This window comes from Macaca fascicularis, chromosome 20, assembly GCF_037993035.2.
Source record: "Macaca fascicularis isolate 582-1 chromosome 20, T2T-MFA8v1.1".
NCBI classification, from domain to species: Eukaryota; Metazoa; Chordata; class Mammalia; order Primates; family Cercopithecidae; genus Macaca; species Macaca fascicularis.
In genome coordinates, this window is record NC_088394.1 from 54,726,563 (window position 1) to 54,736,840 (window position 10,278).

General features: G+C 48.1%; 1 protein-coding gene across 10 annotated transcripts in view; it reads right to left on the reverse strand.

Moving 5' to 3' along the window:
* CNOT1 (CCR4-NOT transcription complex subunit 1) overlaps window positions 1-10,050 on the reverse strand; it is a 111,720-nt gene extending 101,670 nt beyond the window's left edge. For all 10 annotated transcript variants that reach the window (XR_012428873.1, XR_012428872.1, XR_012428874.1 and 7 more), the window contains exon 1: window positions 9,952-10,050. The gene's annotated coding sequence lies outside the window, so the exon portion shown is untranslated. The remainder of the gene's footprint in view (window positions 1-9,951) is intronic.
* Window positions 10,051-10,278: the final 228 nt, after the last annotated feature.

Sequence of the window (10,278 nt, forward strand, 5' to 3'; positions counted from 1 at the left end):
GCCGGGCGTGGTGGCGGCGCCTGTAGTCCCAGCTACTCGGGAGGCTGAGGCAGGAGAATGGCGGGAACCCGGGAGGCGGAGCTTGCAGTGAGCCGAGATCGCGCCACTGCACTCCAGCCTGGGTGACAGAGCGAGACTCCGCCTCAAAAAAAAAAAAAAAGAAAGTTATTTCAAAAAAGACAAAAGAGCCTGAAACTAGACAAAAGGATAACTTTTTTTTTTTGAGACAGAGTCTGTCACCCAGGCTGGAGTGCAATAACGGCCCACTGCAGCCTCGACCCCCCCAGGCTCAGGTGATCCTCCCACCTCAGGTTTTGTATTTTTAGAAGAGATGGGGTTTCCCATCTCTAGGGTGGTTTGTCCAGGGTGGTCTGAAACTCCTGGGCTTAAGTGATTTGTACACCTCTGCCTCCCAAAAGTGTTAGTGTTGCAGGTGTGAGCCACTGCGCTGGCCCAGCTAACTATTCTTTGTTTTTGTTTTTGTTTTTGTTTTTGTTTTTTTTTGAGACGGAGTCTCACGCTGTTGCCCAGGCTGGAGTGCAGTGGCGCGATCTCGGCTCACTGTAAGCTCCGCCTCCTGGGTTCACGCCATTCTCCTGCCTCAGCCTCCTGAGTAGCTAGGACTACAGGCGCCCGCCACCGCGCCCGGCTAATTTTTTTGTATTTTTAGTAGAGACGGGGTTTCACTGTGGTCTCGATCTCCTGACCTTGTGATCCGCCCGCCTCGGCCTCCCAAAGTGCTGGGATTACAGGCTTGAGCCACCGCGCCCGGCCTTTTGTTTTTTTTTTTAAGACAGTTTCGCTCTTGTTGCCCTGGCTGGAGTGCAATGGCGCAATCTCAGCTCACTGCAACCTCCATCTCCCAAGTTCAAGCAATTCTCCTGCCTCAGCCTCCCAAGTAGCTGGGACAACAGGCACGCACCACCATGCCCGACTAATTTTTTGTATTTAGTAGAGATGGGGTTTCACCATGTTGGTCAGGCTCATCTCGAACTCCTGACCTCAGGTGATCCACCCGTCTTGGCCTCCCAAAGTGCTGGGATTACAGGCGTGAGCCACTGCGCCCAGCCTGTTTTGTTTTTTTTTTTTTTTGAGACAGAGTTTTGCTGTTGTTGCCTAGGCTGGAGTGCAATGGCTCGATCTCGGCTCATCACAACCTCTACCTCAGCCTCCTGAGTAGCTGGGATTACAGGCATGCGCCACCACGCCCAGCTAATTTTGTATTTTTAGTAGAGACGGGGTTTCTCCATGTTGGTCAGGCTGGTCTCAAAATACTGACCTCAGGTGATCTGCCCGCCTCAGCCTCCCAAAGTGTTAGGATTACAGGTGTGAGCCACCACGCCTGGCAACTATTCGTTAGCAAAACCAGGCCCTATATTTTGTCCAAATCCAGCCTATACAACACCAAGAGTGAATTCCAATGTAAACTAGAGACTTTGGATGATAATGATGTATCAGTGTAGGTTCATCAATTATAAGAAATGTATCACTCTAGTCGGGGGGGGGGTGTTGATAATGAGGAAGGCAAAGCATGTATTGGGGCAGGAGATAATATGGGAAACCTCCGTACTTTCTGATCATTTTTACTGTGAACCCAAAACTGCTCTATAAAATAAAATAATCCAATTAAGAAAAAAAACCCAAAACCTAGAAGCTATAAATCTAAGGGAGCAAATGTTTAATTATCTGACTGGGAAACCGCCGCGTTCTGAATATAAAGCTTAAGAATATTAGAGGCTTGGCCGGGCGCGGTGGCTCAAGCCTGTAATCCCAGCACTTTGGGAGGCCGAGACGGGCGGATCACGAGGTCAGGAGATCCAGACCATCCTGGCTAACACAGTGAAACCCTGTCTCTACTAAAAATACAAAAACTTAGCCGGGCGAGATGGCAGGCGCCTGTAGTCCCAGCTACTCGGGAGGCTGAGGCAGGAGAATGGCGTGAACCCGGGAGGCGGAGCTTGCAGTGAGCTGAGATGCGACCACTGCACTCCAGCCTGGGTGACAGAGCAAGACTCCGTCTCAAAAAAAAAAAAAAAAAAAAAAGAATATTAGAGGCTGGGCGCAGTGGCTCACGCCTGTAATCCCAGCACTTTGGGAGGCCAAGGCAGGCGGATCATCTAAGGTCAGGAGTTCGAGACCAGGCTGACCAATATGGCAAAACCATGTCTCTACCAAAAATACAAAAATTAGCTGGGTGTAGTGGTGGGCACCCATAATCCCACCTACTCAGAAGGCTGAGGCAAAAGAATCGCTTGAACCTGGGAGCAGGAGGTTGCAGTGAGCCGAGATCGTGCCACTGCACTCCAGCCTGGGGAATAGAGCAAGACTCTGCCTCCAAAAAAAGAAAAGAAAAGAAAAGAAAATACTTTAATCCCACTTTTATATTTCAAATAATTAGTTCAACATTACTGTAATATTGTGAGATATACATTTGGTCTTCATCCCATTTCCTGGCATACAACTTCTAAGATCCTTAGAATGGTAAATTTCTTTTTGTATGCTGAGTTGACTGATAGCTTGGCAACTTCTAGGTAGTTTTTGCATGGGTGCTGGTCACCTGAAAGACCAAGGCAAGATTAGAGGGTTAGGACTTTTAGCCCCACCTCCTCCAAACTCCAGGGAGGGGAAACGTGCTAAAGATTAAGATGACCACCAAAGGCCAATGATTTAATCAATTGTGCCTATGTAATGAAGCCTCCATAAAAGTCCATAAATGACTGGGTTCAGAGAGCTTCCAGATAGTTGAGGCATAGTGTAGCCAGGGGAGGGCATGGAAGCTCCACAGCTCTTACTTCTCCTATGCACCTCCTCATCCATATCCTTTATAATAAACCCAAACCTACGTGTTGGCCAGGTACAGTGCTGGCTCACGTCTGTAATCCTAGCACTTTGGGAGGCTGAGGTGGGTCAATCACTTGAGGTCAAGAATTCGAGACCAGCCTGGCAAACATGATGAAACCCCGTCTCTATCAAAAATATAAAAAATTAGCCAGGTGTGGTGGCGCATGCCCATAATCCCAGCTACTTGGAAGGCCGAGGCAGGAGAACTGCTTGAACCAGAGTGGCAGAGGTTGCAGTGAGCCTAGATCGTGCCACTGCACTCCAGCCTGGGTGACAGAGCCAAGACTCCGGCTCAAAAAAAAAAAAAAAAAAAAAAAAAACCTAAGTATTTCCCAGAGTTCTAAATTATATAAGCCACTCTAGCAAGTTAATTGAACAAAAGAAGGAGTACTTAGGAACTCAATTTACAGTCAGTTGGTCAGAAACACAGGTAAAACAACCTGGGGCTTGAGATTAGCATTGGAAGTGGGGGGCTGTCTATGGGACTTGAGCCTTCAACCTGTGGGATCTGATGCTCTCTTCAGGTACACCATGTCAGAATCATACTGAATTAGAGGATACCCATGTGGTGTCCATTGCTGAATAGCTTGTTTGATGTGCAGGGGAAAACCCCACGCATCTGGTGTTGTGAGAATATACTGGAAGAAAAAGTTTATATCTATATTCTCAGAATCAACAAAAAATTATCCTACACGGTTGAACATCGTATTCAACATTTTAGGAATTTCCCTGTAACAACTGTAACACAATTAAGCAACAGGTATCCTGGAGGTTAATGCTGTGTTTTCCAGAATTAAAGACATAAATGCATTTCTTTTTTTTTTTTGAGACGGAGTCTCGCTCTGTCACCCAGGCTGGAGTGCAGTGGCGCGATCTCGGCTCACTGCAAGCTCCGCCTCCCGGGTTCCCGCCATTCTCCTGCCTCAGCCTCCCGAGTAGCTGGGACTACAGGCGCCCACAACCGCGCCCGGCTAATTTTTTGTATTTTTAGTAGAGACGGGGTTTCACCGTGGTCTCAATCTCCTGACCTTGTGATCCGCCCGCCTCGGCCTCCCAAAGTGCTGGGATTACAGGCGTGAGCCACTGCGCCCGGCCAAAAAGTTTATATCTATATTCTCAGAATCAACAAAAAATTATCCTACACGGTTGAACATCGTATTCAACATTTTAGGAATTTCCCTGTAACAACTGTAAGACAATTAAGCAACAGGTATCCTGGAGGTTAATGCTGTGTTTTCCAGAATTAAAGACATAAATGCATTTCTTAAATATATGCACTACATTCCTTTAAATCACTGCCAGGTGTGGTGGCTAATGCCTGTAATCCCAGCACTTTGGGAGGCCAAGGTGAGTGGATCACAATGTCAGGAGTTTGAGACCAGCCTGACCAACGTGGTGAACCACATCTCTACCAAAAATACAAAAATTACCGGGCCATGGCAAGGCACAGTGGCTCAAGCCTGTAATCCCAGCACTTTGGGAGGCCGAGACAGGCGGATCATGAGGTCAGGAGATCGAGAGCATCCTGGCTAACATAGTGAAACCCCGTCTCTACTAAAAAATGCAAAAAACTAGCTGGGCGAGGTGGCGGGCGCCTGTAGTCCCAGCTACTCGGGAGGCTGAGGCAGGAGAACGGCGCAAACCCGGGAGGCGGAGCTTGCAGTGAGCTGAGATCCAGCCACTGCACTCCAGCCTGGGCGACAGAGCAAGACTCCGTCTCAAAAAAAAAAAAAAAAAAAATTACCTGGCCGTGATGGCACACGCCTATAATCCCAGCTACTCAGGAGGCTGAGGGAGGAGAATCACTTGAACCCGGGAGGCAGAGGTTGCAGTGAGCCAAGATCACACCACTGCAGTCCAGCCTGGGCAACAGACCGAGACTCCACATTAACACACAAACAAAAAACTCAACAAAGGGCTTCATATTAAGTCTACACCTCTAATTACTGCCTTCTCAAACTATGCTTTCCAGTCAACAATGCTTTATTTGGTTTGCTACATTCTTGCAAATTTGAGTGAAAAGTACACTTAAAAAAAAAAAAGTATCATAGGCCAGCATGGTGGCTCACATCTGTAATCACAGCACTCTGGGAGGTCTTGGTGGACATATCGCTTGAGGCCAGGAGTTTCAGACTCGCCTGGAAAACACGGTGAAACCTCATCTCTAACAAAAAAAATACAAAAATTAGGCCAGGCGCAGTGGCTCACACCTGTAATCCCAGAATTTTGGGAAGCTGAGGCAAGTAGATCACTTGAGGTCAGGAGTTCAGCCAACATGGTAAAACCCCATCTCTACTAAAACTACAGGCCAGTGCAGTGGCTCACGCCTGTAATCCCAGCACTTTGGGAGGCTGAGGCAGGTGGATCACCTGAGGTCAGGAGTTTGAGACCACCCTGACTAACATGGTGAAACCCTGTCTCTACTAAATACAAAAAATTAGCCGGGCACGGTGGCGTGCGCCTGTAATCCCAGCTACTCGGGAGGCTGAGGCAGGAGAATTGCTTGAAAACAGGAGCCAGAGGTTGCATTGAGCAGAAATCACACCACTGAACTCCAGCCTGGGCAACAAGAGCAAAACCCTGTTTTAAAAAAACATATATATATAATTAGCCAGGCATGATGGTGCGCACCTGTAATCCCAGCTACTTGGGAAGCTGAGGCAGGAGAATCACTTGAACCCGGGAGGCAGAAGATGCAGCAAGCCAAGACCGCACCACTGCACTCCAGCCTGGGGGAGAAGAGCAAAACACTATCTCAAAAAAAAAAGAAAAAAATTTTTGACACGTGTAGTAGCATGCACCTGTAGTCCCAGCTACTCAGGGGCTGAGGTGGGAGAATCACCTGAGACCAGAATACCAAGGCTGCAGTGGGCAGTGATTGTGCCGCTGCACTCCAGCCTAGGCATTGAAGTGAAATCCTGTCTCAGAAAAAAAAAAAAAACTATTGTATACACTGGGGGGCAGGTTTTGAGCCCCTTTTAACTTTCAAAGATTCATCTTTAAAATTGTGAGCAAACAGAAAAGGAATTGCTAGATTCTTCTATATATAGAGTCACTCAATGGGATGCCATTTTGAAACTTCACAGCAGGAAGTTTAGTTTGGTCAGAGGGTCATTAAAGAAATGTCTCAGTTAATATATACGGCTTGAAAGTCTTTTTTTTTAATAAAAGTATATACCAAGTTCATGCTGGGCGCTATGGCTCACGCCTGTAATCCCAGCACTTTGGGGGACCAAGGCAGGTGGATCCCCTGAGGTCAGGAGTTCGAGATCAGCCTGGCCAACACGTTGAAATCTCTTCTCTACTAAAAATACAAAAACTAGCTGGCCGTGGTGATGGGTGCCTGTAATCCAGCTACTCAGGAGGCCAAAACAGGAGAATTGCTTGAACCTGGGAGGTGAGGGTTGCAATGAACAAAGATCCCACATTGCACTCCAGCCTGGACAACAGAGCGAGACTGCGTCTCAAAAAAAAAAAAAGATATACCAAGTTCATAAAATACAGCATTTCAAAATGGCAGACTACTCTTTTTGTTAATCTGGGACAAAATATTCATAATAAATATTTTGCAAAAACTTAATTTTTTTTTTTTTTTTTTTTTTTGAGACAGAGTCTAGCTCTGTTGCCCAGGCTGGAGTGCAGTGGCCGGATCTCAGCTCACCGCAAGCCCCGCCTCCCGGGTTCACGCCATTCTCCTGCCTCAGCCTCCCGAGTAGCTGGGAGTACAGGCGCCCGCCACCTCGCCCGGCTAATTTTTTTTGTATTTTAGTAGAGACGGGGTTTCACCGTGTTAGCCAGGATGGTCTCGATCTCCTGAACTCGTGATCCGCCCATCTCGGCCTCCCAAAGTGCTGGGATTACAGGCTTGAGCCACCGCGCCCGGCCGCAAAAACTTAATTTTTTAAAATTTAATTTTCTTTTTTGTAAAGAAAGGGTCTCACTATATTGCCCAGGCTGGTCTCTAACTCCTAGTCTCAAGCATCCTCCTCCCTCATCCTCCCAAAAAGCTAGGATACAGGCTTGAGCCACTTGCCTGGGCCAAAAAAATTAGTCTCAAAATATGACAGCATTCAATCAGAATTATTGTGGACAAATTCCACTCTCTGGCATTGGGTATCGAAGACCTGTTACTTCATAGAAAGAAATAATTAAGTTCATAAATTTAAACTGATTAAAAAGAAAGCTTCTTGGTTGGGCGCAGTGGCTCGTATCTGTAATCCCAGCACTTTGGGAGGGTGAGGCGGGCGGTTCACGAGGTTAAGAGTTCGAGACCATCCTGGCCAACATGGTGAAACCCCATCTCTATTAAAATACAAAAATCAGCTGGGCATGGTGGCGGGCGCCAGTAGTCCCAGCTACTCAGGGGGCCAAGTCAGGAGAATTGCTTGAACCCTGGAGGCAGAGGTTGCAGTGAACCGAGATTGCGCACCACTGCACTCCAGCCTAGCGACAGAGCGAGGCTCCATCTTAAAAAAAAAGTTTATCATAAACAGATCAGAATCTATCCAAAAACATACTCAGAAAAAGTAAAATGCAACATAATTTGAAATCAGACTTTAAAGCATGTTTTGAAAAGATGGCAAGCATTTCCATTTGTTTTCATAGTTTTTTTTAATGACTTGACTCCAAATAAGGATGTCTTATTACTTAGCTTGACAACATTTATATATATATATATATTTTTTTTTTTTTTGAGACGGAGTCTCGCTCTGTCGCCCAGGCTGGAGTGCAGTGGCCGGATCTCAGCTCACTGCAAGCTCCGCTTCCCGGGTTCCCGCCATTCTCCTGCCTCAGCCTCCCGAGTAGCTGGGACCACAGGCGCCGCCACCTCGCCCGGCTAATTTTTTGTGTTTTTAGTAGAGACGGGGTTTCGCCGTGTTAGCCAGGATGGTCTCGATCTCCTGACCTTGTGATCCGCCCGTCTCGGCCTCCCAAAGTGCTGGGATTACAGGCTTGAGCCACCGCGCCCGGCCGACAACATTTATATTAAAGAGACTAGGATCTAAACCCCCAGGAGAAATTTAGAAACCAGAAAAAAAGAAAATGAACCCAGGGTGGTAAGCTGGGAACCAAAAAGAACGTATTTCAATTCTTTTCCACCATAATGCCACAAAACTGTACCTTAAAACTTCTAAGATTACAATCTTAGGTAAGAAAAGGAAATATTTTCAGTTACAAATAGACATGTCTTTGTGCCTTGATTCTAGACTTTTTTTTTTTTTTTTTGAGACAAAGTCTCCCTGTCCCCCAGGCTGGAGTGCAGTGGCTCTGTCTCGGCTCACTGCAACCTCCACCTCCCGGGTTCAAGCGATTCTCCCGCCTCAGCCTCCCAAGTAGCTGGGATTACAGGCACCTGCCACCACACCTGACTAATTTTTGTATTTCTAGTAGAGACGAGGTTTCACCATGTTGGCCAGGCTGGTCTCGAACTCCTGACCTCTGGTGATTCACCCACCTCGGCCTCCATAAGTACTGGGACTACAGGCGTGAACCATCGCACCCAGTCGATTCTAGACTTGTTTCCACTATGACTTGGGGGACTCACACTTGTTGAAAAGGGATCAACTGCCCAAACTAGTTTTGTCAACATGCTACCATTTCACTGAAAACACAGCTAGTCACCTAAAACCATGTATCATCAATGCACGTTCTCCTTAGACAAGGTAACAATTTGCAGTGTCCTAAGACATAATTATTTAAACTGTTACCACATGTCTTCTTAATAGCTAAAATACTCTGCTGCCAATCTCTAAAAGGGTAGGAATGCCAACCTGGACCACAGACCACTTAAGTATTAAACCCACGTACCCATACAAAAAAATTGTTCTTAATCTGTTTCATCTTCTTCCTAATATTTTACTTGCCCTCCCTCTTTGTTTTAATACATATATTCCCTATTCCTATCAAGGAGGCTGTCATAAGGAAAACTTTCGGCATTTTTTCAAACAGTATAATTATATTCACTCAATTATTGACTTTAAAAAAAACCCAAGTAGTCACAGGCGATCGAATTGTAGAGAAATCGGCAGGGTAGGTTAAGCATTGTTGCTCAGTTTTCAGGAAGAAAACAGACCTTAATTGATTAGAGTCCTAAGAAATGGGACATTTGATTGAAGTAACTTCATGGGAAAAGTTTGTCATAAAGTTTATTTTAAATACAACATTTTCAAACACACAGATGTCAAGCATTCTTTTTTAATCTACAAAGCTTACTCCTCGTGGAGTTAGTATCGGTGAGCCCTCTTGGGTAAATTCTGCAGAGGAGGTGGTACTGAAAAAGTATTATTTGTGTTTGGCCTTAAGTACCTCTACAAGATCTGCAGTGGATCTCATCAGCCTTGAGGCCTACAAGTGTTCAGCTCACTAGCAGGACACTTGTCCTGGGTGAGCAGGGCCGCCACTACTGCAGACACCGGACCGAGTAGGTGGGGGCCGACTTCAAAGAAAGTGTGAGCGCCCAGGCGCGCGAGTGGAACAAAACCTGTAGCAAGTAATAAGGAAGTGCTCGCTCCCGCCCGCCCTTCCCATCCGGGGACACCCGAAACCTGGGGGGCTTTGACAACGTGCTGGGGGCGTCAGAGGGGGAGAGTGGCAGCTCCGAGTACACGGAGAAGAACTGGAAACGTGCAAAAACTCCAAACACGGTGCCCCTCGCCCGAAGCGCTAGGCCTCGGGAGCCGATGCCCACTGCAACCATCCGGGAGCAGAGACAGACAGAGGAGTTGAGGAGCTCGTGGAGGTCTCAGGAGGGTGCAACCCGCGCGAAGCCAGGCCCAGCGACACGAACTGCCGCCACTGCCGCCCCCTGAGCCTCCAGGCCCGGGACAGAGACCACCCCGGGTCTCACCCCGAGCTCTGCTCTCCGCTCCCTGGAGCCTTCTGGCTGGCCTCTAATTTTCAGAGCGCGAAGCCTCCGAGAGCCGTGCGGAGAAGAGTCCGCCCTCTCCCGCCTCGTCCCAATTCCCCGTCCCGGCTGCCTCTCACTCCCTGGAGCTCCGGGAAACGCTTCCAGTGGCCCCAGGTCCACCCCTATTCCTCTTCCCACCGAAACTCGCGTTCCCAAGCTGTCACCGCCACCCTACCGTAGCCCCTGACGCCAGCCCGCCTCACCTCAGGCGGCTCCGGCAGCGCTGGACACAGGAAACTCCTGGGTCCCCGACTCCGGCTCTCCTCGACCCCCTCTTCGGTTAACTCCGCTTGTTTCTCTACAAAATGGCGCCGGAGGTCGCGCGCTCACGTCGCGGCCTTTCCCCTCCCCGTTCCCATTTCATCATTCGCTGCCCGCCCGAGGAGGGATGGCCCCAGTGCCAGCCAATGGCCGCGCCCCGCCTGTGGCTTCTAGCCAATCACCGACAGGTGCCCGCGGATTTAAACCAATCACACTCTATCACTTGCAGAAGTCGAGGGAGAAACCAGGCTCCTGCTAGCAACTACCAA